This window comes from Sesamum indicum, linkage group LG13 (genome assembly GCF_026168435.1).
Source record: "Sesamum indicum cultivar Baizhima isolate 11 linkage group LG13, ASM2616843v1, whole genome shotgun sequence".
In the NCBI taxonomy this organism is placed as follows: Eukaryota; Viridiplantae; Streptophyta; class Magnoliopsida; order Lamiales; family Pedaliaceae; genus Sesamum; species Sesamum indicum.
This window is the reverse complement of record NC_142669.1, coordinates 5,522,501-5,528,087: the sequence shown is the minus strand read 5'-3', so window position 1 is coordinate 5,528,087 and position 5,587 is coordinate 5,522,501. Positions and strand designations below refer to the sequence as shown.

Here is a 5,587-nt window from a genome sequence, read left to right as displayed (position 1 = left end):
CTGAAAAAGACTTATAATAACCATATCGAAGACACAGTCATCTCTCGCCAAATCCAAGATGTAGCCATCATACACATGCGACTGCCATGATTCCTCAAGTCCAAGGACTAATCCTATACTTTCGGAGCCGGAAATTCAAGTTATACCGACCAAGCCCAAGGCTTCCATATGACAATTCCCGCGAGTGAGTTCAATCAACTAACAACCTTGTCAGCTAATCCACTAAAATTGCATAGACATCCCATGCCTATCGTTGATGAAACATTTCGATCGCACTCATCCATCATTTGCCTCGAATGCACGTAATGCACGTCTTAGGTTATGCACAGGTGGTTTCAGTTCACTTAGAGATTCCAGTACTCCTTACAGTTGTTGGCCTATGATTAGTGATGTATATAATCTTCCCCCATGGATATGCATGCAAAATTCTTTTTTTGTTCATGAATATGGTTATACTAGGCCCAAAAAGTCCAGGAAAATAAATGTTGATGTAATTTTATACCCATTAATAGATGTGTTGAAAATATTATGGAATTGGCGTGCAAGCTTCTGACGTGTACAAAAAATAAAATTTCAATATGAGAGCTGCTCTTTTATGAATGATCAATGATTTTCCTACAAATGTGATGTTATTTGGATGGAGCACTTATGGGGTGTCGGCATGTCCTTATTGTATGGAAAGGAGAAAATCTTTCAGAATTCGTTATGGAAGGAAGGCATGTTGACTTGATTGCCATCATCAATTTTGCCTCCTGACCATCCCTATAAAAGACAATGTTACAAGTTTTGGAAAGAAAAATATGAAAATGATTCTCCACCTATATGCTAAACTGGAAAAGACATGTGACAAAAGGTGGATGAGCTTCCTAACACCACCTTTGAAAAACTACCAGGTGGTACAAACCCAATTGACAGATTTGGCAAGACACATAATTGGGTTAAAAAGAGCATATTTTGGGAGTTACCACATTGGCACACAAATCTTATCCGACATAATCTGGATGTGATGCATATTGAAAACAACATCTTTGATAATATCTTTAACACCATTATGGATGTTAAAAATAAAACAAAAGATAATGTCACATTTGTAAAAGATTTGAAGTTGTATTGTAGCCGTATTGAGATGCATTTATTTGATGGTGCAAATGGAAAAATCTACAAACCCAAGGCACCATATAATTTAAGTAAAGCATAGAAGAAAGAATTGTGCTCTTGGGTAAAATCATTAAAAGCTATCTGATGGGTATTCCTCAAACATTGCTCGTTGTGTGAATGAAAAAGAATGCAAATTTTATGGAATGAAGAGCCATGACTGTCATGTGTTCATCCAAAAATTACTCCCAATTTTATTTAGAGATCTACTACCAAAACCTATTTGGGAAGCACTGATAGAATCAACAGTTTCTTTAGTAATCTATGTGCAACTGTATTGTGTGTGGAGCGCATGCAAAAACTTGAAAAGAACATTGTTGATATATTGTGTAAGCTTGAGAAGATTTTCCCCCCCAAGCTTCTTTGATTCGTGGAACACCTACTAATTCCCCATACGTATGAAGCTAAGATTGGTGGACCTGTACAGTATTGAAGGATGTATCCATTTGAGAGGTAATTTTTCTAAGTTTAATTATCTTACATAATTAGAAAATATAAGCTATCTTGTGTAAATTAAAAGTTCAACAAAATTTAGGTTTCCATTTCAAGGAAAATGTTGGAATTCGAGCTCGAGTAGAAGCATCAATTGGTGAGGCGTATAGGATTGAACAAGTCTTAAGATTTTGCTCTTCATATTTTGAACCACATGTAATATCCCGATTGAATCAGTTGCCATAGAATGATGATGCATGAATGGTAGATTCTTGCGAAAGTCTATTTTCTAAACATCCTGGACAACCACTTAGTTTTAAAATTTCAGTTAGATATCTTGATGATGATGAGATGAAGGCTGCACACAGATATGTCTTGATGAATTATGATAAGATTGATCCAGTCCTGCAGTGAGTGATGTAACTCGTGCATTATGTCCTCACAAATATTTTGATTGACTTGTGTTTATAATTGACATATGATCATCACAACTTTTGCAGGAAATTTGATGAAGAAAATAGGAAAAACAATTTGCAAGAATAACTGACATAGAACTTGAAACATTGCGGGACATAGATTTTTCTCGGTGACTACTTGCTCATGTAAGTAATAGATTACTTTCAACTATGTAAATATTAGCAAATCACAATTATGTTATCTTATCAAGTATTATTTTTTTCATAGATTCGAGATACCTGTAATGAAGGCTGACGACTTCATAAGAAAGTTGGCTCATGGCCCCAGTCGACATGCGTCTTGCTATAAAGGGTACTTTATGGATGGATGCAAATTCCACACTTTGGAGTATGGGCATTCTTAAGCAACATCAAACTATAGTGTATGTGTTTTGGGGAGTACCTACAATGAATATGAAGTGGATTATTATGGAATTTATAAAAGAAGTTATAGAGTTGGATTATTACGGGATAAGATGTGGGGTTGTCTTGTTTAAGTGTCATTGGTACGATACTTCTAATAAAGGGTTTAAGTGGCACACATCAAGTCTTGTGGTAATTAACCATAAATTGAAACCAAAATCAAATAACTCTTTTATATTAGCTTCCCAAGCTCAATAAGTCTACTTCATAAACTTTCCGAGCACTAGAAGAGAGAGGCGTGATTGATGGGCAGTATGCAAAGTAAAAACTACCGGTAAATTTGACGCCCGTCGGCTGAAGGACAAGAAGAGAATATTTAGCAAAGAGTTGATATTGCTTTTCAAGATAATGAGGCATTTGATCCACATCATATTTTGATTGAAACTCATCGAGATGAGATCAATATTATTTTGAATGGTGTGGTAGAAGAAGTAGATGCAAATGAATTTGAGGGCCTTCAACACGGCGTAGATTTCAATAAAGTCATAATAGAGGATTAATATCATTGGGAAGGAGAAGAAGAATTCTAGACAGAAGATGATGAGCAAGAAGAAGAATATGATTCAAATAAAACTGATGAGGATATAGACACTAATAATTGAATAGTTCTAATATTGAATATTAGAACTCCATTTATTGTAATCCGTGAAAAATGATTTGGACATATTTTACATTTAACTAATTAAAATGTTATTATTTGTGTAATTTTATTTATTTAATTAGTTTATTCTATTGCTTTTAAATGCATTTCATATTAGCCTTGTTCATCATAGTTCTCTCATTCTAAGTACTTAATAGTTTTTTATTTCTCTTTGACAGAGGGTGGTGGCTAGAGGATGAGCCGGTGGACGTGGGCGAGGGTGGGGCGGGGTACAAGTTTGTGCCTTCGAGATCAGAACGAGGAGTTAGTGGGAGATCACTTACCATAAACTGAGGATAATCCAAGTTCTAATCCTAGTGAAGTGGTGCGTGGACAAAGTATTTCATCTCGTAATCTTCCAAGGGGTTCGAATAGTGAAATGCAAGTAAGACAATTTTTCACATTTATTGTTTTTATATTCTTTCTTATGCATTAAACAATTTCTATTATTATTTTTTACTATTGCTATAGGTTGGTGAAACAACACCTTTAAGATCTTAAAATGAACAAAATACCGGACAAAGTGAAAATATTGTATCGCATGGACGTCGACGGGGACCCAATGTAGCACCCCCTTCGCTATAAGGGCTATATCTACCCTAAATATTTTACTTAAAGTAATCCCTGTGTTCATATATATAAATTTACATTTAATCATCTAATCAATTCGCATACGTAATCCCAACATGTCATAATAGGTATTATCAACCCACAACATTATATATATATATATATATATATCACACGTCACAAAGTGATTCGTCACAGGTAATCCGTACACTAATATTCTCTCTACACAGACAAAATGTGATTTGTACTCTAACTGACAAAGAGGAGAAAACTGCATACTGGCCCGACCTGCCTGAGTATAGCGCATAAACCTACTCTTCAACAGTCAGACACCTCAAAGTCTATTCCTGAAAGAAAATGCCAGCAGAGGGATGAGCCTGCCACTCAGTAAACAAATAACCAGCCCTACCTATATATGTATACCACATACAACCTCAAACAAGATAAATAGGCAAGATGCATAGAGTATATAGTCAATTTGCTTCCACATAATCATCTTTATTACACCACATAACTATCTCGCAATAAGACAACCAAATTAAACTTCCTTTTCCCTAGTCTGCTTACCAGAAGGTGATATTGTGTTTTTCCCGCCAACTCAATCTCACCATTATTAAATTTAAGTGAATCCCCTTGACAGCCGGCTCATCAATCTCATCGCGCACATAGCGCTTTCTTTTCGCACATAGCACTTTCATTTCGCACATAACACTTTTCATATCGCCTTATAGGCTTTTCAACACATCAAGTGGTATTCACACCACAATTATATTCAATTTCCGACACTCCCTCATTTCCACATATCACCATTTTTGTAAGCAACTAGTAACGTAAAACCATATATCAATACATTCTCATTCTCAGACATTCGCAACACATCAAACAACAAACGTAATATTTCAACGTACTTTATCATTCCACTTACACATTATCGTCAATCAAATTACATCATTCACCACTCATATATATTTTCAGATAAATCAAAGTCAGCATGAACCACAAAATCATATAACAGTAATACCATAAATAAATGGGACATATATAGATAATACCAATTATTTACTTACCTCGACCTTACAACGCTTTTATCTATCCAATAGGTAGTGGTTCGGTGTTTTCACTTTACTCCCGTATCCTATAATGAGTTATACCACACAGTTAATATATCGAGAATATCATAATTTCTTTTAAATATAATATTAAATATTATTCGTGTAATTTCTAATAATTCTCAATATTCCATTTTTATCAAAGTACAAATCTTCATTTTTTTCTTTATTAACATACCATTTGTTAAATATAATTTTCGAAATATTTCTATGAATTTTCTATCAATTTCCTGCTACTATACAATTTAATTAAACAGTAATACATAGAATTGCGTATTTGGTTAATAATTACGATGAAATTGTATAATTTGGCTATAGCAATATTCAAATCTAATAAATTTAATAATCTAATTAACCAGCAATATCATTTTTATATCCAATTTAATATTTAATTTGACACTCCTCTAAATAGCCAAACTCGCAAAATGGTCCGATTAAATAATACATCGCTTAATATAAACTATATTTAATAAAAGAACTAATTAAATAATATTAATAACTTAATTATTCAATAATTTTAAATTAATGAATTCATACCTGTTTCGAAACCCGCAGCTGAAATATGTGTATCCTCTGAAATAAAGTGGTCGTGTGTGGGTTTTCCATATTTGAATATATATATATATGTTTGTTATATACATATATGTGTTGTATTATTTAAAATGGTGGCTTGCCTTCCACCAGATTAGTGGCAGCCCACGTGCTGCCACTTTATTTATATGTTTCTTTTGATTTTAATAATTTTATTTATTTATAAGTTGACTACAAACTTTTCAAATTATGCAATTCAACCCCAATTAGCT

The 5,587-nt window shown here is 33.6% G+C and overlaps 2 pseudogenes; both read left to right on the top strand.

Moving 5' to 3' along the window:
- The first annotated feature begins 256 nt into the window (after window positions 1-256).
- Window positions 257-2,130, top strand: LOC148784428 (uncharacterized; annotated as a pseudogene).
- Window positions 2,131-2,287: 157 nt separating this feature from the next.
- Window positions 2,288-3,067, top strand: LOC148784427 (uncharacterized; annotated as a pseudogene).
- Window positions 3,068-5,587: the final 2,520 nt, after the last annotated feature.